Genomic DNA, 25,382 nt, shown 5'->3' with positions numbered 1-25,382 from the left:
CATTCCTTTTTTGTATTCAAAATGGAGGCAAACGTAGTGTAGGTATTTAACTTTGACTTTCTGAAATGACGTTCATCACAAAATGACAAGCCAAGTAGTATATTTAAGTTTAAAAAAAATATAATTGCAGGTATAACATTTAAAATTTCTATGTGTTCGGTATTAAAAAAATTTAAAATACTTCCGCAAATTGCCTATCTATATGCTAAAGCTAAACTGAAGCATAGTATACTCGTACAGTATGCTATGAATAATACTTGAACAATGATAAAAAATGAGGGGCCTTAAGTTAAGGATGTTCCGGGATTACAGATACGGCGTGATAAATCGGTCTTGTCTCAGGAGAGGGAATAACAGAAAGTGGAGTAATAGCCGGCGGGGCACGGTGGCCGGCGAACGACTCAGTCTGTTACTGACATTAGCCGACAAAGCTTGTGCGGAGGCTCGCGCGGTAAAAACAATAATCTTGTTAAGGTTTTCGTGGAACGTGATGCTTCAACTCTTATTAGCTTTGTAACTTTATCCAGATTTAATTGGTAAGTCTTAAGATGTTTATTTTATATTTTGTTATATTAAAAACAAACCTAATTAAGAGAAAATAAGATTGTTTTTATTAAATATTATTATTATTACATATGAAGCTTCATTTATATTTTTTGAATTACAGTTTTTGTTACTTTCATATATTTTTATTAATAATGTGATAAAAAACAAAATTTTGTAAATAACATTATCACCAAAACTATTTTTTTAATTAGCTAGATACTCATTTAGTTGTATGTAATATATATTTTTACATGTTAAATTATTTTATATTAGTTTTACAAATCATTGCATTTTAATTCTAACGTTTTCAAACAACAAAATTATTACAGAACTAAGCCCAATAAACATAACTTTACAAAGCTTCATAACTTCATACAGGGATTACAAGCAGGACTCGTAATATTGTACGTGTCTCGCGGTGAACCGCGTTGTAGGTTCGCATTACAATTTATTTGGAAATGTGAGGTTTCTACGTGCACACTAAATTTATATACTATTTTTTATCAACGCTAGCCTGGACAGGTATTTTAATATCATTTTTGTGTATACATTTACTATGAGACGTGATCTTATTCGGGAATTTGATTGTTTGCGATATACGTTAAGGTTTCTTTTAAGGAAATATTTGTGGTACGTTTTTATGGAAAGCCTTCAAAAATATTTGAAGTTTTTACTAGACATATTTCGAAAAGAACAATTTAATATTTCATATATTTAAATATTAACAAGCAAATACACCAATTGGTAGTAAATGGTTTACACTGCCCATAGACATTATTGTTGTCAGAAATTTTAATACTTCCTTACATCGCCAATGCCACCACCTTGGGGACTAAGAAATTATATTTCTTGTAGCTGTAGTTACACTGGCTCACTCACCTTTCAAACCGAAGCACCGCATTACTAAGTTTTGCTACTTGGCGGTGGAATAAATGATGAATGAGCACTCATTCACTTGGGTACATTCACGGGTAGATACCACTATCAACCAAGCCGGTCTTGTAGAGGGCTCTACCTACCAAGTAAAACATTGACTTGCTTGCCCTCCAAGCCGGAACATTGAAGTATAAAGTATTATTATGTGGTGGTAGATTAACTAGCGGTGGTGGTGAATTGAAAATTGAAAAAAAAGTTGAAATGCATACAGAATTACAAAAAACCCTATTATAAAGTAAATAATAGTATTCAATTAAAATGTATATTTTATTTTATAAACTAATGCAGGCCCTCCAAGATTGATGATCATATTGTAACATTACGAAATTAAAGAAGGGTAATTCTCATTCTGGATATATATTTTTAAAATTAATTATTTTTTAACATCTTAATTTTGTTACCACGTAGTATGAATTTTACATACATTTCAAAAAACAACACTCAGAAACAATATTTCGTTTAATAATTAAAGGTCTAAAAAGAATTAAAAATATATAAATACATGTTGCTCGTCTAAATGTTGCCAGTACTTTTATAATTTCAATACAATTTTGTCTTTCGATGCAAATCAATTTTAATAAATATACAATATTTAACTCAATACAATTTTACTTTGCTTACACAATATAGCCCAAAACTCATTCAAAAGGAAGAATACTTGCTTGTAAATGTAGAGTAGATATTATATATATTGTTCACTGGTAAAATTTATAAATTAAATCAACAATGAGTGTGTTGAATCGATACTTCTTAATGACGACTGATTTTAAATTTAATCAAGTCAAATGTGAGCTTTTCACTTATGATAAATGTTTTGATTCTTCTCCTATTTCTTGTTTGGATTTCACTGTTATTTTCAACTATGACTTTTGCTTGGAATCAAGACTTTACCGTATTCGTTTTTGGACTTCGACCAAACGTATTTTATACAAAAACATGTAATGTTAAAACATTATAATGTTAATCTGGTAGAAATATAAATATCAACTTTGCATCTAGAAAACAAAACATTGGGAATAATGAATAAACATACCAATATAATCTAATGGTAATAAGATCATTATTCATCCAATAGCATTTGAATCACTTGACTCTAACAATTTATCTTACTTTTCGAATGATATTTCAGTTATATATTCTGATTGACGGAGACAATTTATTTCGTTTCAAATCTGAAGCCTAAACACAACAAGTAAAGCTTGATTTGTTTCAGTCTGACAATTTTTTGTAATTACTAAGAAATGTCTTTTTTTTCTCTTTAACGGTTATAACGGTGATATTTATTTTATAGACATATTTTTGATAAGATTTTAAAACACTCAACAGTCATTTTATTTTTGGCTGTCCCCTCTGGACCCAACACTCACTGCGTTGAGAGGAACTCCCCCATGTTGGCTTTCTAATTATATTTCTTAGAGTATTTAATCATGTTTCAATAATAACAATTTTTCAAATATAGTTTATATTTATTTCTTTCAATTAATATAATAAATACAAGACGCGATCAACTATGTAACTGTCACCTGCAGAAGTTATGTATTTAAAGCATATATCGAGTAAAACTCGATTGTACACAGGGTTCAAAATAATTTCCTTGTAGTCCCATAGACTACAGAATGTTAAAGTAACGTTCCATTAAATCTTGCGAGTGTACGCGATATCATAATTTATTTGTATAGAAAGCTAAGATATGGCATTCATAACGTATGTGCAACGTCGTGTCTATGTTGAATAGTATTTACGGCTTTCGCAAGTACCTACCGGTCGTTGAAGAATAGTACAAAATATAGAGGCACATAAGGCTAATAGTGGTTATATTTCAATAATCACTGGAAATTGTAAGCTTTTCGTTGAATTACGACCAATATTGTATTGATTGGTCAATTCAAATGCTACTACTGTTATTTATATTGCTCTTCGATATTGAAAGGTAAACGACCATTCATCTTTCATCCAGGATCATGAATAGAATATTTCTTACACAGTGTTTAATATTGTTGATACTTGAATAATCAAATTGGCACTTTGAGCAATATATTTGATATTATATCGCCTACATATCTATGTATGTAATTTCATAATAATCATAGATACGTTTCTAAGATAATATTTAGTGGCACGTTAGGCTTTTAGCGGCATTTATCGATAAAGAAAAAAATATTTGATAGTTGAATCAGAATCCTGTCTAAATTTAAATTAACTTTTTATATACATTAACATATTTAAATGTTATATTATTCGTAGAATGTATTTAATTTTTTTGTTTTACTTTTAATTACGGTATAATCTCGTAGCGAGGAAGTTTCATTTTAAAGCCATTAAAAATGCTTTAACTCAGTGTCCGCAAAAGTTCATGCTAGTGCTAAAATGTGTGATAAAATTCATTTATTCCGAAAAGTTTTAAGGCTAGAAATTTACAATTGTTTAAAAACTATAGAATTTATTTGTGTTGCAAAATTATGATATTGCAACCCAAATAATACGAAGAAAGAGTGTTTTTGATTGTTTTAGTCAGATTAACGCTTGTTCATATTATGAAAGTTTATAGGACTGAAATAATATGTATGTGGTATGTAGTATGTTGCATTTTTTAAGAAAATTCCTAAAATTTTCTTGTTTGTCTAGTGAGGCTATAATATACGGCTGTGGATATGTAGATAAAACGAAACAGGAAAAAATAAACGAATTAACTTCAATTTATTTTGTCAGCAAAGAAATCTGTTTCTATTCACAATAAAAAATAATATTAAAATACGAAGCGATATTTTTTTGCAAAAAAAAAATTGATTACATTTTTAATCAGCAATCAAAAATATTTGTATCAAACGCATAATATGTATTAGTACGAGTGTGGACGGTGAAATCGCCTGGCATGTTATATTTTGCTATGAGATTTACACATAATGACAAGTTATAGATTAAGTTTGGACATAGACTATAATATCCTTCTGACCGTTTTGATCACTTCAATCATTCTTAAGAGAGAGATAAGCCCAACGCACTCTTTTTTTTCTCATTCTCATCATCCGATAAGACGGCAAATCTGGCACGACCAGAAATAGTTCAACAACAGGACCTACGGCAAAATATGCATTGCTAATTTCTAGACACCGGTCTGCTACTTAGAATTTCTACTGAGAATTGGGGTTACAACGAGGCAATCCATAGACAGCCATTTAATGTGTTTTAAAAATTACATATTTATTTTAATTTTTTTTAATATACATTTTAAAAGTGCCACTGTAAACCAGACCAGCTTTAGAGTTTAAACTCGTATTTCAACATTTGAAGACATGAAGCGATAAATTATGTATTTACAAAATAGTGTCATTAAAAAGGTACCAATGACACAAATGATATATCCTCCTTATTTATATCAGTGTTTAATTATGTACTTTAAATAAGATAAGATCATTCATATATTTTACTTTCATTCAGTTGTCAATAATTTTCGTTGTATAAAAATAATCTTAAATCACATTAATAAATCAGAGAAAGCTTTATGAATATGACCCAAAAACATAGTATTGATACAACATTTTATATACATTACTGTAATTAATATTTACAATCATATATTTTCAATATGAATATGTAATTTATCACAAATTTTACTTTTTGTTTATAATGAATAGTAGAATAGTTTACTAATACCTACTACTATTGTAGTCTCTTTAAATACATTGTGCAATTTATTTATGTTTATACGTGACCTAAAGCATATGATTACAATAAATTTAATACACACGAGTATTTATTGCTTTGAATAAAAGCGCACAACTTTTCAAACAAATATATTTAGTTATTTCTGTTGTCAATTTTTCGCTCCATTTTACACTGCTATCATACAATCAGCTCTCGCTTGTAAAACTTTCATTGTACAATTGTGGAGCAAATAAAAGTTCCTTTTAGCTTGTTGTATAGGCTAGTTGCTGCATTGCAGGTCATATAAAAATTAGGTCAGCAACGTTTTGGGTTTGTCAAGTCACCAATAAAGTTTGTTGTTTAGATATTATATTTAAATAATATGATTTTAAACTACTTTATAAATAGGTAATTTATAATAATAAGTAATTCTTTACTGAAATTATATTTAATCAATTCAATTATTGTAAACTTTACGATTTCAACTAGTGTGACGTGCCTTTATATTCATATGTGTTGTTTTAGCTGTCGTAATTATAATCGATCATAATGAAATATGTAACGAGATAATATGTCCAAATACAGTATCACACAATGCATAGATTTGCGGTTACATTTGATTCTCATACTCGCTTATTGATACATTGTATACAAATATTTATATAACTATGGTTGACAAAATCGAATTGTTGTAAAATAAACTGCGACATGTTCATGGATTCGATAGGAAAAAGTTTCCTTATAATATTTTTAGTTACACAAAACATCAACTTTCTTAAAGTTACTAAAAACACTGTATAATACAAAAATAAACCAACGTTACAAAGTGATAGTTATTTGCTAGCTCCTGCAATTACTATTTGCAACGTTTATTGTTATATTTTGCTGGTCGAATAAGGATTGGAATTTGGCAGTTACGTCAAGATAACTAATTTATTTAAGTTACCCTGCCTCTATAAATCATATTACAGGTCAATTAAGCTGGTCTACCGTGTTATGGCAAAGTGGCGTAATTACATTAGGAATAATCGAATGGCCTGCAGGCGAAGAGGGGTTTATGGCGGCTGGGCAGATAATATGCTATTTCCAGGTCTTACACGTATATGTGTTTCATTTAATTTTGTAAATAACGTGTTAACAACTGCTACTATTATAATCATTATCTTTTATTTCGCATAGTATTTTTATACTAAGTTATAGGCAAACTCAAACAACATTAGGTAAACAACTCATCGAGTCAAAATGCATTTTGCAATCAAATGTTATAATTAAAACAGGAGATTGATCGGGTTAGTTCCAAGGTACCTTTCGAATGTCGATAAAGCAGAAGCCTTATAAACTGCAATATTCGAAACGCGTTACTGTTGCATCATGATAAAGATCATATTCGCTTATCCTATTTTGATTGGTTACACATTCCTGTATTTTACATATTGAGTGCGAAATAGACATGGGAGTCAAAGTTTTGAGCCGCAATTTTAAGTTCAGGGAGTTTTATTTTGGTTTCCTTAATTGTGTTAATTTAAATTAATTATTTTTCCTTGTTTATTTTTTTCGCAATAAGATAATGTATTTGAATATAATCGATATTTTCTACCTATTACACGTACATTCCCCAGATGAGTAATGTTATTGTTCGCTGCGAGTAAGTTTCAAGTTAAACTGCAAACATCAAATTTATAATTTTAAAAAAAAGAAAGTCACGTACGAAATTTTGTAACGTTAGAGATACTAATATTTAAAGTAAAATCCATCATGTTACATATTTATTAAACGAAAAATATGAAAACATTTTGTATTAAATAAAATATATTCAACATTTATACCAGAATAGGATTTATTGAAGTACTGTGTAAATATTTGAAATGGAAATAACGTCATTTAGGCGTTCACTTCAGTCGTACTTGACTTGAATTTTCAACAACCGAAGCTTCACCTTTTCTTGTATTTAAATAGTTTAAAAAAGCAATCATCAGAAGGCTCGGTTCAATAATCGGAGTAATCGAATCTCGTAAACCTTTTTAGATCTTTTTTATCACTGATCTATGATGTTATTAGAGACTATACACTATAGACAAACTTATGAATAGAACGTACTAAAATATTTTTTACAAAATAATAATATATTTTTGGATTGTTTGTTAACGAGTTTTAAACTTTTCATCGCGGTTATTGTTATCTTCTAGGAAAATAGTTGTTGGATTCTAAGGATTAAAAGTTTTGGTAATTTAAAAATAAATTTTCGTGCTGAATTATTAAAACTATTGAGGCACAGAAATCGAAGGTTTAACAATTGATCTTTATTATAAAGGTTGATAAAGAATAATACAAATTTCGGTATTATATATTACTGTTGCATCTCTGATTGCATCTCGATGTTGGCAAAATGCTTTGTAATTTTTAAAGGTTCAAGATTTCAAGGTACCTCCATTAAAAACTTATTAGGGCGAACTTTAATGTCAGTCAAAATAATCTCCAGCTCCAGTAATGGTCAATAAAACAGACAATAAACTGGTAGAACTTTACCGAACACGCGAAAGCATAATTCAACACTGCGGCAAATCATTTATCTAATTTAAATATCTCACTATGTTCATTCGTAAGCGAATTACCGTATTAAGTATCGTTACATGTTCGATTAAAATTACCTTACTAGAATGATTTTAAAATTTTATGTTAATAATTTAAATTAATAATAAAATAATATTTTATTTTCTATTAATGCTTAAGGACATAAATTAAAGAATAAGAATTATAATCTTAACTATTTTATATATTTATTTTGTGACATTATATTTTTTAAGCCTTTTGTTTAGAATTATATCAACTTTATTAAAGATCCTAAGGATATTATTAAGGGGGATAAAACTTAATCTTACTATTAATCACGAAATATTAAAATTAGTTCAGCCATAGTTATACAATAACATGGATAGAACAAATTAATTAAATTCATTATTCTAAAACAGAGGCAACTGTAGTTGTAAAAAACCTTATGTATTGTTAATATCGTACACATGTTCAGAAAACGTCTGCCCCTCTAAAGATTTACAATCTTGTAAAGTGTATAGTCGCTTTAACTTTTCTTATGTCCAACTTAAAAGGCATCAAGTTTAGTTGTTGTTTTGTTGTCGTGCGACGTAGTTTTTGTTCCAGTCCCGTTGACTTAAGTTCGTGAAGTTTAATGATAGCTTAACTGTATTGAAACTAAATGGAGCAACCTGTTTAAATATTTACAAGGAAATGGAAAGGAATAGGGACAAGGGGTTTATTTATTTTTTTTAATTGAATAACGAAGCTTTTATTTATTAATAATTCGGTCACAAGTAATTTTTATTGATCGTAGTGATGGTTGTACTTTTATTTGTAAAGTTTTAGACGTTAAGTTAAATAAGTGTGCGTCCTGAGTGAAGGCGTATCCCAACACAGATTCCGCCGCGCACGTAATAGATACTGGAAATACTATATGTTAGCGGATTCCGCGTGCGCAGCCCGCCTTCACTTAGGACGCACTCTGAATCCTTACTTTTTCAACGCGCGCACATTTCGCTGCATTGTGTAGCTCGACACATTTATTTTATCTGTAATGCATTCTTCATTTTATTTATCCCTTATTCAAATCAAAACAAAACATCTCTCTTCAATTGTAAAGGTATTTCTGGAACGAAGTTATATGCAATTTTATTAAGCATTTTTTTAATTCGATACGACTCATATTTTCTCCTAAGAGATTATTAATTTCAGATAGAAAACTTATGGATTTGAATTCTTGAAAACCTATCATGTTTCTTCCGCAAATATCACCTTTCTCTCACGAACTACAGATTACTATGAAATAGAGCAAGTAATCATTACGATGCTAATCAAGTACAAAAAAATGTTCAATGTCGGGAAACAAAAGGTATCGCGTTCGTGGATTCGTTGAATAATTTATAACTGTTCCTGAGATAAATAATGAAATGCCGTACTGTCTCGATGGAATCATTGAGATATAAACAATGGAATTCGAAATACGTTATGAAGTTTTATAGATAACAATTACAACGCTTCTGACGTTATTATTACTTCGTTAATGTTTATTTGTTGTAGAGGAATGTACCGTAACTGTAGTCTCAGTATTTAGCGGTGGTAGAGCTTTGTGTAGTACTCAAACATACCACCGACTGTAATATGTGCTTTGTATTTTATGTCCCTTGTAGCACAAGGGACATGCCATCTTTGTTAGCATTATTAGTGCATTGATGATCTAAGAATTTGTTTGTACTTTTTACGATACTAATGTAAGTACCAAGGTTTATTTGTAAGCCAAAACAAATTACAAAGAAACATAATCTCAGATGTTACCAATGTGATTTATAAAATAGCGTTCATATATTAATTTCATCATGTCTATTTTGGGAAATTGTATTCATTATTTTATTGATTATTAAATTATTTGATTTGAGGATTTTCTTAATATTCTTGGATATTATACACATATTTTGCTTTGTTTTGTAAAAGGAAAGGAAAATTAATGTATACTGAAGTAACGCTAAATGTGTTACAGGCTTACCCATAAAGTTGCGGGAATAAGATTCCATTCGCTCTGTACGAAAGTGTTGAATTCGTGTCCTAATAAGGATGAGCTTAACGAAAATCAAAAATGAAAAGTGATCCTGGTATTCCATTATATAATATTGAATTTCAGATGCATTGTTACAAATCCATGAACGAAACGTCAGAAAATATATATTTCACAAAGTGGTCTTTTTTATTAGGTTTTAGATCGGAAATAGTTGCTAGTTGAAGGTTTGATAATTAAGTAAAGTGAGTGAAAGTTATTTACTTAATTATCAATATTAGTGAATGTTATGACGAATGATAATAATTATTGTATTTTAACAGTGTGATGTTCACTATTGTGATGATAATCAATTAGATCTGGACTGATATCTATGTAACGTTTGTATGTCTACCTTGTGTTGTATTATATCTTTATAGATCTTATGCTTCTTTGGACGAATATAAATTTATTTTATACAATTTTAATTCATGTAATTTAAATCAGTAACTACTCGATTGCGTTCAACATTCATTAAAATATAATTAGTTATTGGTTTATATATTCAATTATTTTTAATTTTTAAAGCTTTTTCGCCGCGGTAATTGAATTTTTAATATGGTTTTAATACACTATCCGCATCCAGTCGGGTCGCGCGACCTTCTTCAGGTCATAATATAGCTATGACGTTATATTTAAAATTATTTTTAAGTGATATTCATTCATATACTATATGTTTTAATACAATCTATTTATTGGCTAATTATCAGCATCTTATTTTTAACAATATAACCTATTCGTAACACACTGAAGTATATGTATATCACCGAGGAAAAGGAGGACTATGAGAGCTTTCTACCAGACTACTCTACTGTGGATTGACATTTTGACACGTGTAAGCATAGAAAACAAGTAGTCTAAGTTCTATTAAAATTTATTCAGTAACGTTGCATGTTTAAAACCAACAATTTTATGGGTATATTATTTTCGATTATATAATTTTAACTCACATATGTCTAAAATGTTTATGTAATAAAATAAAAAAAATCGATAAATCAAATTATATTGTGTATTGAAAATTATATAATTTGACACTCCCTAAAAACACTTTAACAATAGATAACAATACACACAGCTGCCAATTTCGTAACATTTTAAAGTGGAAAGTATTTAGAAGCTATTAAACTATGTTGAAGAAATTATTTCTGTACGTGAGTTGTATTATTGAATTGAATTCTATTATTCAATTAGGTTATATCCAATCGAAATACTTTTCCCGTAGTAGCTTTCTTTATTCGTTTTAATTCGTTTTAGCTTTTGTAAGAGCATTTTAATTTAATTATAAATGAACGAAGTATCTAAAACCTACCAATAATATATATTTGTGCGACGTATATGAGCTGCGCTGAGATAAACAATTCTCTAGCTTTTTAATGTAAGAATTTACAAAATTGTCATTTAAACATCTGTCATGCGCATTACGTCACCATTAGATCAATGAATTAACCTCACATATAGTTTCTAGGTAAGGAACAAAGAACGAGTAATAATGCGGCAAAAACTTCCGCGATAGTCTGTGTTGATAGGAATAACCATAATTAAAGAAAAAATGTTCCTATAAAAAAGCAAAGAAGAAAAAGATAATTACGAAAATTATAGAAGATTTACAACAAAGTAATTATTATAAACATTGATAAAATACTGTATAAAGCACAATATGTTTTCGTATTTAGTAAAAGTAATTATTTAATTATAAGTAAGATATTTGAAAATCGAAATTCTTATATTTTTTTTTATAAAAAATAAAAGATCATAAAGACTTGATTTAACGGTAGCACATTATGTACTTAAATTATTACTAAAATTTTACACGACCGAAGCTGTGATGTTCCTTATACTTAAGCGTGTAAATTATGCTCGTGCGTCTATAAGTTGAGATTCTCATCCAATTAAACTCCAGGCAAGATGTCAAAGTATGTGCTATATTAACAGGGAAGTTTCCTCGTTTCAAAATATTTTCCTTCATTAAAATGCTTAATATGTAAACTTTGTGAAAGTTAAAATAATTAAATACTATAATATTACAGGATACAAATATAATTACGAAGTAAATATATTCGTCATTTATGGTTTAAGTAGCGTGTCCATGAAAAGAAAATTAGTTTTATGTTGTCAACCTACGTTGGTGATTTAAATTCCCATAACTAACTTTATTGTAATTTGATAATAACAATTGGTAATTTGCTTCTAATTAAACAATGGTATAGTAGTTGCATTATTATTTTGTTGTTATAAATATTCCCACGAGCTTATGTCAATAAATATGTGCAAATCAAATCATTTTTGTAATTAAAATGATCCGATAATAATTAACTTGAAAGCAATTGTTGCGCTACAATATTAATTAAAATGATATTGATCATATCAGGGCTTTATATTATAGCTGACTTAAAACATTAAAATATATTTATGAATAATTTATTTTTAAATTATGGCTGATAAAGTTAAATAAGGTTTAATTTCATATTTAATTTATACGACAAGTAAAATGTGGACCGCTATTTAATAACAAATGTCCGTTATATAATTACGAGTATAATGATGATTATATCGTTTTATTCTTCATATAAAGTATCTTCATATAAAAGCTATCCGTTTCCCATAAACGTCTAGCTCTTGCAAAATACACTTATAAAATGTATGTATATTTTTATTTCATATATTTCAGTCTCATATTATAAAGCTTATTTTTCTTAAGATATAATGTTTTCAAAAGCAAATCCACGTTTAATTTAGAAATTATTCATAAGGATCTAAAAATTCTGCGCCTCAAATTATGCTAAATACTGAAGTAGAATTCTGTTCGTATTCTGATTCTTGTAAGCGTAACACGTTCTTTGTGCCTATAAACACGTGAAGCACAACAGTTTATTTTACAATTCTGTCATGCACATTAAATTATGTTTTTCTTTATTGACTCTTGTTAATGTATTTACCTCTGCCCCGTTAGTCTAGTTGCTAGACTAACGGGGATAAGATGTGCCGCCTTATTAGGCAGCACATCCCGATGTCGTAGGTTCAACCCCTTGGTCGGACCGATAGAAAATAATTTGATTTTTATGCCGAAAAATTCAACTCGGAGTTTGGAAGTTGAAAGTGTGCCGTCCTGTCAGATTATGAGAGTAAGGGAATAGAGGGTGCATCTGTGTTGGCTCACACACTTGTGTACTATAATGTGTATAGATGCCTAGTCTTCCTTGACCATGGACGAAAACATAAATGTCGGAAAGACATCACCATCATTACCAATAGTATTTATTAGATTGAAAATGGAACTATTTATAATAATACGAACTACAAAATTTGAGGTATCTTTTTTTTAATATTAAGTATGTGGAACTTTTGTATGTACATTTAAAATTTTCTGGAACTTAAAACCTTAGTATTACAGACATTTACATTAACAGAGGAGAATGAAATTTCTTCTACAATTTTACGCAAAAATACTTTTCAACTAATGAGTCAGTTTAGCAATAGCATTCAAAATATATTTTTTGATAGTATTTATTTGATATTTCTTTTCAAATCAAAAGGCAACACAAAAGATGTTACTTTTATGAATGTTGTGTATATTTCCCAAGACGAGATCCCGACTAACATTTTTCAATAAAAAGACCGAGTTTCGTTTACTACTTACATTACGTAAAGTGCAGACCGCTAGAGTAATTGAGTAACATATTTAGCTTTCGTAGAATATAAAAAATAGAGAATAAATAAATAATACATTCAACAGATTAAAAATACACATATTTTTAAATTTAGGCAAATGTTACTTGACTTTTATTTTTATTAATAAGTAGTATCCACCCACGGCTTCGACCGGGTTGATGTGGGCGGAACAGGTGGTAGGTACGAAATAGTAATTTCATGCTGTTCGGTGGAGTAGTTAAGACGCGAGTAAAACAAGCAAACACACAAATAAACTCGCTTTCGCATTTATAATATTGGTTAAGATTTTTCGTTTACCATCATTTTTTCATTCGAATTTTTCGTAATGTTTTAATTGACACAAAATATACTTAAAAAAAACACACACACACATGTTGATGACATATTTTGGCTGTACCATTGCTTTACATTAATTTAATTAGGTACCTATTACTGTAATTAAAAACACTTCTAATAATACTTTAGTATTCCAAAAACCGTCCTGGCGGAAAATATATCGTTCCCTCTTAAGGAGATGGGATAGATTTGGTTATTCTAACCACGTTTAGCAGAAATTTATCCGATTCACCGAAAACTTAGTGTTCTGTGTTCATTTCGAGGTCACCTGGGTCAAGAGAGCCGTTTGCAAAATAGGTTGCTTCTACTATAAAATTCTATTCAATTTCTCCATCACTCAAGTTAGTGAACGGCTAGGATTCAAAGCGTATATACTTTATATTATCATGCAAAGAAGTTAGTTAATTATGAAACCGGGTGAAATGAGTCTCCGAGAGACTATTAAAACAGTGGTAATGCCCAGTATCCATTATGGCGGTACTGAAAGTGTAAAGGTGTGACTGTCCTTGTTTTTATTGTGGAAAATCGATGCATTTATTCTTTATTTTTAGCTTTACTGATATTGTGATAAGCCTCGCAAAAATTGATGATAAATCAATATAAATAATAAATTGCAATCGTTTAATAAATTATATATAATACCTATATACATTTTAAACGTAATATTATTGGTAAGATTGGGTCATAGGATTAATGAATAAATCCCATCTTGGATACTTTTACACTAAGGGCCTATTTTTATCACCAGTTAATTTTAATCTAAAGAATTAGTTTGTTATTTTTTATACTTTTTAAATATAAAATAATCGAAATGTAAATTTATTTTATTTGATAAAAAATTACTGGCAGCACAAAGGTAGTATCTATACTAATATTATAAATGCGAAAGTAACTCTATCTATCTGTTTGCGTGTCTGTTGCGCTTTCACAGCCCTTATCATCTTATCTAGGATAAATTTTGGTATGTAGTAAGATAGAAACCCATATAATGGGGGATCCTACCATATAATCTTTTTATGTCTAGCACCTGACGACCGGTGCTCAAAACGCATGCGAAGCTGTGGGTGACTACTAGTGAGTTATAAAACAAATAAATATTACAGTAAATAAAAACATACTTGATACATACTCTTATCGAAGTATCTATATACTCATAAAATTAACTCAGATCAATGTTAATCTACTTAATCAGAAAATTGTGGGGAGGTTTTATCCTTTGAAATATGGTACGATCTTTTTCTATTACGTGTGACTTTCGTTTTTAAAACATATTGGGCAGGATTTTACAGAAAACTATTTGAGCATGTTTCTACTGAAAAAAATGTCGTTACGCGAGAAGGACTCGACTAATTTTTGATTTTAAAATTATTTAATTAGTTAAATTAACTACAATTTAAATAAAGTTTTGATTTGCACGCATTTCAGATTTCAGGAATCAAAAGAAAAAGTAATTATCAGACAAGAGTAATGAACATAATACAGGCCTTTGAATATGGACTATCGTGATGCCACAAAGCGTGCAAGAGTAATTAGCACCATCATTAATTAATGTAAGCGAAGTTAATGTAATACCATTAGACATTTTAACTTACATCTCATATTATGGTAATATTGAATACATAACTTTCTGTAATTGTCTTACAGAAAATAAATGTTATTCGTTTATATTTTTTCATCTAATTAATTTTTTTTTAATTACAAAAAAATAATAGGTATTCGTCGGGATAAAATCGAAAGCATCCGCATCATTCGAATTTCAAAATGTTTATGCGTATCTTCGATAGATTACAGATCACAAGCTTTCACATACTTACTACAAAACATTAATCTATGTATTTCAAGTGACATTTCTTGACGGATACATAATATACGGCTCGGTAAAAGTCTTGTACCGTAAATGAATCGTTTGCATATGCAGAACTTGGCACCAAACAGCGCATACTTCATTAAAACTTGCTTAGCTAAAACACTCACTTTAACCTGTAATTCCTCTTGAACAACTTCATTAGAGCCGGTCTTTTCAACGCCACAAGAATACCGACGAACTCGCCTTGGCACTTATAAAGTTATTAAATTGCGGACAAATTATCCTGGATGCCTGTTATGGGCAACGGGAACAATTTGTTGCTCTAGTATTACGTTAGAAACTACAGCCAACTAGTTCCTTACATCTTGTAATTTATGTAAATTACAATATTATGCAATGAGTAGCTATTTTAAAAATAGAATTCTGAATAGAAGTGGCACAGAAAGTAGATTTAGTCACATTTCTCACAAAAATACTTAGCAAAAACTACTTGATTATATACATAGTCATACCACTACGGCGTAGTGCAAGCTCCGTAGGTACCCACTCATCACCTATTCTACCGCTAAACTGCAATACGTAGTATTTTCGTAAATTGGTTTAGGGTAAGTGAGCCGGTGTAATTACCTGCTCATAGTATTTATTTTCTTAATTCCTAAAAGTTGGTGACATTGACGATGTAAAGTATGGTTAATATTTCTTACAGTACAAATATCTCAAGGCGATGGTGACCACTTACCATCAGGTGGCTCACTTACCAGTCCTACTACTTATTATAAATGACTCTATCTCACACTGAATACACGTCTGTGATTGGTTTCAATTTATATGGCGTGTTGAATATGTTCATACACGTGTTTTTCAGTATTATGTATATTATAATGTTTGATTTCAATAAAAAACACAATATTCCTTTATAAATCTATACATACATACTCAAAAAGACATATTCTCATCTCTATACTTACTATGGGTTTACTTTAATTACATTCTTCTAGTTTGTAATACAATATGTAAACAAACTAATTATGTAATCTTATATGTGCGTAAACTGTTCAATTATCATAATTCTAAGTTCAATTATAAGGGATCAATAAATATATAAATAAAACAGTTTAATTATTAATACATAATGTGATTTATATAAAACAGAAAGAATAATCCTGAAGTATCTTATGCTTAGGAATGGCGAATAGCAATAATATATTCAGATATACCAAATTTTATGCAATAGGAGTCTTGTATCGAAGTAATATTTATATGAATGTATTATTTCTTTATTCAAATAAGTTATCATATTTTTTGAAGATGATTTTAACCGTAAGTCCTTATAATCAAATATTTGATTGTAAAGATATCCCAACTTACATTTCGTTGTAAAGAGATAACGTTTTTAATTTTTGCTTACGTATCAGTAATATTTGCACTAAGCTTGATGATGTTTTTATAACTTCATTTAAACGCCTCGTTAAGCGTTGAAGATGTAATATTCTCTTAATCGTCCAGTTTATGCCTCACAGCTTCATTTTCTTCTTCAAAGCTTTTGTATCAAAGCGATGGCTATTCCAGAAGATCCTTAGAGTATACGAGTATCTTTTAGATAAGAGAAATTTCTAAGTATTTGATCATTTTACTTAGGAAAAGTAACATTCTTTAAAAATATTTGATAGTACACGTAGTAGTAGTAGTAGATAGAGGAATCTGTATTTATATTATGATTTTATTTAGTATTTATTGAAATAAGTTATTTTTAAATAACACTTTTGCAACTTTTTGTAAATCATAAGGTACATAAACTATAAAGTCAATTTATATTTTAATGAGCGTTTTATTTGAATAAGTTTCATTTAAGAAGTATTTTATTATAAATGCAGAAGAACGTTTGTTGGATTCTAGTTTAATATGGTATAAGTCTTTTTTTTACATTTTGAATGATATGGGTAGGAGGACAGGCAAATGGGTCACCTCATGGAAAGCGATCACCACCGCTCATACACATTCGGGCTGTTAGAAATATTAATCACCCCTACATCGCCAGTGCACCACCAACCTAAGGAACTAAGTTATTATGTCCCCTATGACTGTTACACTGCCACTGACCCTTACTAAGCAACACAACAATACTAAGCTTTACTATTTGGCGGAACAATATATGACGAGTGGATGGTATCTACCTAGACGGGCTTGCACAGGGCCCTACCACTAAGTAAAAACGTATTATTTGTCTCAAATAACCATAATATGAAACCGCGTGAATTTCTAGTACCAGCAGTAAAAATCTTAAATAATCTTAAAAAGTCTCTTAATTGTTAGCTAAACATAAATACGTTTTCTTTGACGTTTTGGTATTTATCTTAGTAATAATACTATAGTCGTTAACCTTAGCGTATCCTCGCTTTCAACCCACACATATTTCCCAAAGGCGACTTTTATGTTATAAAAGAAATAAAAAGTCTTAGATAATAAAGGGAATAAGTTTTACCAGTGAAATCATTTATTAAAAATAAGCGTTGATAAGAGTCAGAATAATAAATTCCAAATGAAGGTACATTGCTTTGGTAGTAATATTTTTAATATTCTAAATGTTCGCTTATTTTTTGAACTTGGTCAATTAAAAAGCTTACTCCGATAGCAAACGTCTAAGTCTTTAATTTGAATTGGTTATAAATAACATTAACCTTTAACACGTCGAAAATATACAAAGTCTAGCGACCATAATAGTAGTGAATCTCTATCGGTCTATTTTTTTCATTCTTTACATATTTTTTATCGTTATGGTTAACCGTAACGATAAAAAAATTTAAAATGTAATATACTATGTAATTAATAAACTCTTAAAGGCTTTGGAAATTAAATAGTAATTATTAATTTGAAGTAAAAAATGTATTCTACCAAATCAGAAAACATAAAAGCATGTAGTTAATTGTATGACAGAATTTTGTACTATTTAATATATATACTACTTGGTAGTATATAAGAAAAAAAGAAATAAAATAATATATATGTTCATATACTTTTAAAAAAGGTTAATATTATTGTACAATTTGTGAATAAAAATAAATAAATAAATAATAGCAGATTACACTGTCTACTTGAAATGTGAAGCGGGGTGGTATTCATCTCAACGATAATAAAAACTGCTTGCCTCAGGATATGAAGGGTTATGATAACTATTAGGCTGACTTCACATTAAATATTTTTTTTAACTCTTAGAATTATGTATCCACTGAATTCAAATAAAGTGATAAAACAGTGTAACTATTTCATACCAGAACTTCATTTAACTCAGTATTACTGATCTTAAAATGTTTACTATACTTCATAAAGATAATTAATTAATTAATTTTCTAAATCATACAAATATTCTTATCTATTTTATCTGGATCATACCAAATTAAAGTCTACATCTCATTTTATTTCTCACATCTTAATCTCATAAGACTTAAACAAGTCAAAGATATTATATAATAACATTTGTATTGAATTATATCGTACATACTATCGATTAAAAGCCGTTGTATATATATCCTAATCCCTCCCTCGTACAGATCGCCCTCGATAAAAGTAATCGACGAGTCGAGTCCCGACGTCGCTCTAAATCGCCCGCGGCCGCAATTTGTATCACAATTCTACCATGAGATTGTATTCACAATAAGTTAAGATTTTATACAATTTATATATTCTGGAAATAGCACGTTAGGTACACTTTAAAAATTTGTCTTGCGAAAAATATATTAATATAACGCTAACATTTATTTACATGGCTGAGATTTTCTTTTTAGTAGCAACTACTATTCGCATTATAAACGGAAATATAAATACTCTTTTCCATCACATTGGCGCGAAAAGCGGATTCAATAGAAATTTGGTGAATAAATCATATTTCATCCCATTGCGGCTATCGATGTTTTATCTCAAGTAATGAGATCGTAAATAACAGCTATGAAAATGTTTGTTTTCTTAAAAATATATGATAATAATTACTAGGAATACTATTGATTTATTATATTCTTAAATTAGATTAAATTAAAATGTATATGATTAATATAATGTCATCGCAAAGTGTATATTTCAGTTCCATATTTTACCGCAGCCTTATTAACTATAAACACGATAGAGACAAAGTTACAACTTCAAAAATCTTGACGTCATGACATTGAACCTGCTCTAATTTGTGACAGGTGGTTATTTATGCACTTTATGAAAGAATTATTATTTCAAATATTAGAAAATAATAGACATATTAAAAAAAAATAGGTCGTTACAATATTATTGTATTAGAATAAAGGAACCAATTCAATTGAAAACTTTTTTATTTATACCGTGGTAATTGAATTCTATCGTTTTAAATAATTTTCAATCTTATTTATTAACACAATGACTTGACGTTTAAAATAGTTTAAAAGTCGCATAACCTTTTACGATTCCAAATCTAAACTACATTAAAATAAAATTTTATAATATCAATTCATTTTCAGAGAAAATTTGAATTTCGAAGCAAACAATACAATTGCATAGTTATAAATTGCGGAATTGTGACAATGCAGTAACGCAGAACAGTTAATTGGACTGCTCGTATTGCATTTGAGCTCTTGAATCAGTGCCATCAGCATATGTACCATCGTTAATACTACTAATTTCATAAACAAATATTTTGCTTACATATTCTGTTTAAATTGGAGCTTCAAATTTAATATATATTACTAATTAATATATATATTGGAATATGATTTTTGAGTTCTGGTTTGAGGATATCTCTCATTGCTCGTTCATGGTTTCAGGTTCAGTATTTTTATTCGAGAAAATGACATCTCACCTGTTCTTAAAAAATATATAAATATTGAAAGAATTAAATTACTGTATAATTTATATAAATCCAAAAAAAAATCCTTCATTTGATTTTTACACGTACATACGTACGAGTATATATTCGCGTTTTGCGAAAAAACTGTATTTAGGTCAACGAAACAAGTTGCGGGCGTAGCATCACTTATTATCATCACCATCTCTTTCCCACAACTTGTTACTCATATTACTATGTTAGTCCAATAACGTTCTTAACAGTGTTTGATAATCACTATAAATAAAATCGGCAGTTTTAAAAACTTTTTGAGCTAAAGAACTATCCAACAATATTTCAAATTTAATAAAGCTATAATTAATAATTACATGGTCACGGGCAACAAGCAGTAATTTAACTCCACTTCACCAGTCCTGTATTTTAACGATGTGTCCTTTTGATTGAATTTCAGCCAAGGTAACTCCAACCAACCAACATTTTGATTATAATTAGTATACCAAGCCATATCTAATATCAGTTATGTATCACTCATTCACCAATCTATCAATACGCTATATAGACCTCCTCGTTTCTACTCAACCATCTATATCTATATATCCGTCTATTAGAGTGTAACTATGCCAAACTCTATTGCTGCTTGTGGGGTTTTTTTAGACCGAACATCTCTATAGCCTTTACTGGTCTTAGTTGGATTAGAACCTGCAACCACATAATTTATAGACTGATCTCTGAACAATGAGTTAGGCTAGGCTATATTTACAAATATTAAAAAAATATAAAATGTATGTAATGTGTATGATACATTCGAAACGCAGAAATTATAATATCTTTAAACTTTAGGTAATGGCTAACTATTTGTATGTAAGCAAAGAACTGAGATTTAAATCTTGAACTTGACAAACAGCTTGGGTTAAGGGGGCGGCAGCATTCTTACTTAATTCTTGACTTAGCTGCAGTTAGCACAAGAATCTTAAATGCTTACTTAGTGGTTTAGACGGGAACCGTTAGCCGCTCGACATGATTTTTGTCTTAATAAGAAAATTGCGAGAAATCAGTAACTTATTTTTCTCATGCATATTAAAATAGATGGTTTCGGTTAAGGGGTAATCGATGTTTTATCTTAAGCAAAGAGGTCGTATAAAATACCTATGAAAACTAGTAATGTATGCTTAAAAATATAGGAATAAAATAATGATTACTATGAAAACGATTGTTTTATTACATTATTTTTCATTAACGTAGACTAAATTAAAATGTACTGATTCGATTAATAGGTTGGTTGACATAATATTAACGATTCCTGCAATATAATTTCATTGCAAATAATAAATTTCAGTTCCATATTTTATAAACATGCTAACAACTTTGTGCTAGCTTCAAAAATCTTGACGTTATAAGATTGAACCTGTAGTAAATTGATTTTTCATACACATTAAAATAAATTTTATATATAATGTTAATCGGTTCATTCGACCTTGATTTAGTAAAGAAAGGTCAAGGAGTAAGAAATATAAATATTTTTAACCGTTTTAATAAGCAACACTTCAATTTATTTATGTATTGATTTAATATAAAAAGAATATTTGTATTAGTGTAATTGATACAAACCCAAATATAAATATAAAAAAATAAAATGTATCGATTTATACTTCAAACAGTTTTAAAGGTACGTGTATATGTAATGTCATCACTAATAAATAGAATCGTACATCTCATAAAGATTTATTATTTATCAGAGCCTCACTTTGAACTTACATAATATGTCGAACGCAATTCCGTACCAGTTTACAAAGCAGCGATACAAACTATATTAAGTTTATATATTGCTAAAATAATTAAAAAAATAATAACTTAAATATTTTCGAATGATTTAAACATATTCTTTTTATAAACATTGATTAATATATATTTTTTAATTTCATTGCGAATTTATCTGTAGATGATATTCAATCTGTGGTAGCCCTAGATGAAAGTCGAGCCTGCGGTTAATCTTCGATAGAACTGGAATGTCGTTTATAGACCTTTTCAACGATGAACGGCCGTGTGTTGTGACTTAAAAGCAATTTACTCAAGTCAGCTAAGTATGACACAATCAGTGACCAACACAAGAGAAATGGTGTGGATGTGTTGATCAAAATGAAATTAATAAACTTACAAGTGTTACACTACAGACATGATTAATTAACAGTTTGTTAATCCGCTACTAGAAAAAAAAGAAGGGTTGAAATTTGTTTTTTTGTATTATATATAAATATACTTATATATAAATAAGTTTGATACTGATTTATAAATAAACTCTTTCATATACTTCTATGTACGTGACAAGGTAACGTTTCCAATTTTCATATTAATATTTTAATTATTGAATAATTTTGGGTTAGAACATGTTTCAAGCACAGTTACTTTCCGAAGGTAAAGTTAGGTATATTAGTTAATAACATACATAAACATAACATAATCAGCCTGTAAATTTCCCACTGCTGGGCTAAGGCCTCCTCTCCCGTTGAGGAGAAGGTATGGAGCATATTCCACCACGCTGCTCCAATGCGGGTTGGTGGAATACACATGTGGCAGAATTTCGTTGAAATTAGACACATGCAGGTTTCCTCACGATGTTTTCCTTCACCGCCGAGCACGAGATGAATTATAAACAAATTAAGCACATGTAAATTCAGTGGTGCCTGCCTGGGTTTGAACCCGAAATCATCGGTTAAGATGCACGCGTTCTAACCACTGGGCCATCTCGGCTTTAATTCGTTAATAACATAAATGTAATAAAATAAATTAAAATGATTTCTCTTGAAATACAAATTTTATATCAAGTGAAGCACTTTTTACTTTAACATTATAAATTATTAAGTCATGTTATTCATTTTCATAATTAAAGCGCTTAATCCAGCATGTCACATGGATGACGTTAATTCGCTCGCAACACTCAGAAACAAATTGGTCTTGTTATTCATCAGTGCGCTTTTGTTTTGGATGTGGAACGCCCTTTTGTAATGTCAGGAAACGGGCCAAATGACAAGGTTCTATTCATAGAAATAAGTTTCTATGTATTCCTGTTACCTTCAGAACTACATTATCTATCTGAAATTGAATTTTCTAAAATAATAATCTATACTATCTATCTATCTAAGTTATATTCGTATTTATAATATAAGTATAGATTATATTAATATTTATTAACTTTGTTATTTTTTATGATATATGCGTTGGGAATGTGATAAATGGTTAATATTTCTTACAACACCAATATCTATGGGCAGTGGTGACCACTTACCATCAGGTGGAGGTTTAAATAATTAATATTTTATAATTATACGAGAAGGTAGTGAGAAATTTAAAAAAACTTTCATGACTATTTTATTATTCATACATATCTTTTGAAGAGTTTAATGTATTTTTGTATTCCTAAAATTTTCCGTAAGGGGAATTATACATATACATCGTAAATAATTATTGTGATGGTTTCCGCGATAATAGATATGCAGAATGTCGAAGATCAGTGTGATTAAGACGATTTAAATTTTTATTCATTTCGGATTACCATCCAATCACTAACCATCCAAAAATTATGACTTGTGCACTATTACTTTAGCTGCAGTTACCTAATGTGCTTAATGTGATTTCTATTCGTCCTTGAAACGCAAAGGAAATCAAATATAATTTTAAAATTATGTAGCTAATTGATAGTACCGAATCAGCGTTTCAGAAAAAAAAGATTAATTAGCGATAATTACTACGATTCGTTATTTTTTTTATTGATCGGCATTTCAGCATCCTAGACTTATTTTTTTATTGGATTTAAATTGTAATAAAAATAGCTAACAATTTTTCTTTGATGTCTGTCGTATGACTTAGTAGTATCGTTAAGAATTATTAAAGTTTTTTAAGCTTAAGAAAGATTGATCGTTTTATCTATTCAAGCTTTATCTCATATAGCCTGTATTCTATTGAATTTATTTGAATTTAAATATGCTTTCATTAAAACTCAAGATTTTTGTATTTTAAAAAAGGGTAAGCTTACAAAATAGCCATACATAAAAAGTCATCGTAAAATATTACCATTTTAACTAGAATGACGTAGCCGAAATTGAAACTTCGTCTACTGAAGTCAAACGACGAAGACGTAGTAATAAAACATTTCATAAACATTTTTAATTTACTATTGAAATTATTATAAATGTTGAAAAACAATATTATTTAACCTAGAAAAGTAAACATTAAATATTTATTATCCAATTGCCAGCCATTTTGAGTTTTTAAGTATATAAGATGAATGTGTTTTCTATCGTCTATTTGTAATCAAAATGTTTAGTTGCCTAGTAAAAGTAGAAGCTCATTCAATTTATAAGCAAATGTATCGTTAATATGAACATAGTTGTTAACGCAATTGTTTAACTTGAAATCAATTAATTATATTAAATTAGTAAATAACTCGTAGGCCTTATTAGTATTTTTATAAAATACAAAAGTATTGATTACTAAAAGACTTATATTAATAATTTGCAGCCTCTTATTTAAAAAGATCTATATTGTTGATACAAGTTATTATCAAACGAAATGTAAAAGAAAAATATCTTATTCTTTTACATTTTTATGTTGCAGTCAGGGGAAGAGAAATCAGGTCGGAGGTAGCGTGGCCTACTATCCGACGGATGAACTAGTCTCGCTGTAATTTAAAATCAAACTGGTCTATGGAATAAATATTATTACAGCATAAAGTATGAGCTTATTACTAAAATTGTCAATTTTGTATTTTTATGTAGTAATTGGTCCGCCTGGTACATTTTAAGTATTGTGTTTTAATGCTTCCATTAAAGTTTAAATGAGCCATCACAATCGCATCGTAAATAACATCAATAAATAACAACAAGTTTTTACGACTTACAGCGAGTAAACAATACAAGTAATTGTCTAGGTTTCGTTTAATGTTAATGCCTAGGGTTAGTTTGTTTGGTTGGTACTATTACTGCTATTGGTACTCCTGTCAAAACTGAATTAAAAAGGCCATATTGATATTCCCGAAAATTCCAAAT

At 29.1% G+C, this 25,382-nt stretch overlaps 1 protein-coding gene across 1 annotated transcript in view; it reads left to right on the top strand.

Moving 5' to 3' along the window:
- The first annotated feature begins 382 nt into the window (after positions 1–382).
- LOC113402488 (uncharacterized protein) overlaps positions 383–25,382 on the top strand; it is a 42,448-nt gene continuing 17,448 nt past the window's right edge. Inside the window, exon 1 of the mRNA XM_026642755.2 lies at positions 383–536. The gene's annotated coding sequence lies outside the window, so the exon portion shown is untranslated. The remainder of the gene's footprint in view (positions 537–25,382) is intronic.

The sequence above is a fragment of the Vanessa tameamea genome, chromosome 11 (assembly GCF_037043105.1).
Source record: "Vanessa tameamea isolate UH-Manoa-2023 chromosome 11, ilVanTame1 primary haplotype, whole genome shotgun sequence".
Classification (NCBI taxonomy): Eukaryota; Metazoa; Arthropoda; class Insecta; order Lepidoptera; family Nymphalidae; genus Vanessa; species Vanessa tameamea.
This window is presented reverse-complemented; position numbering and strand designations above follow the sequence as displayed.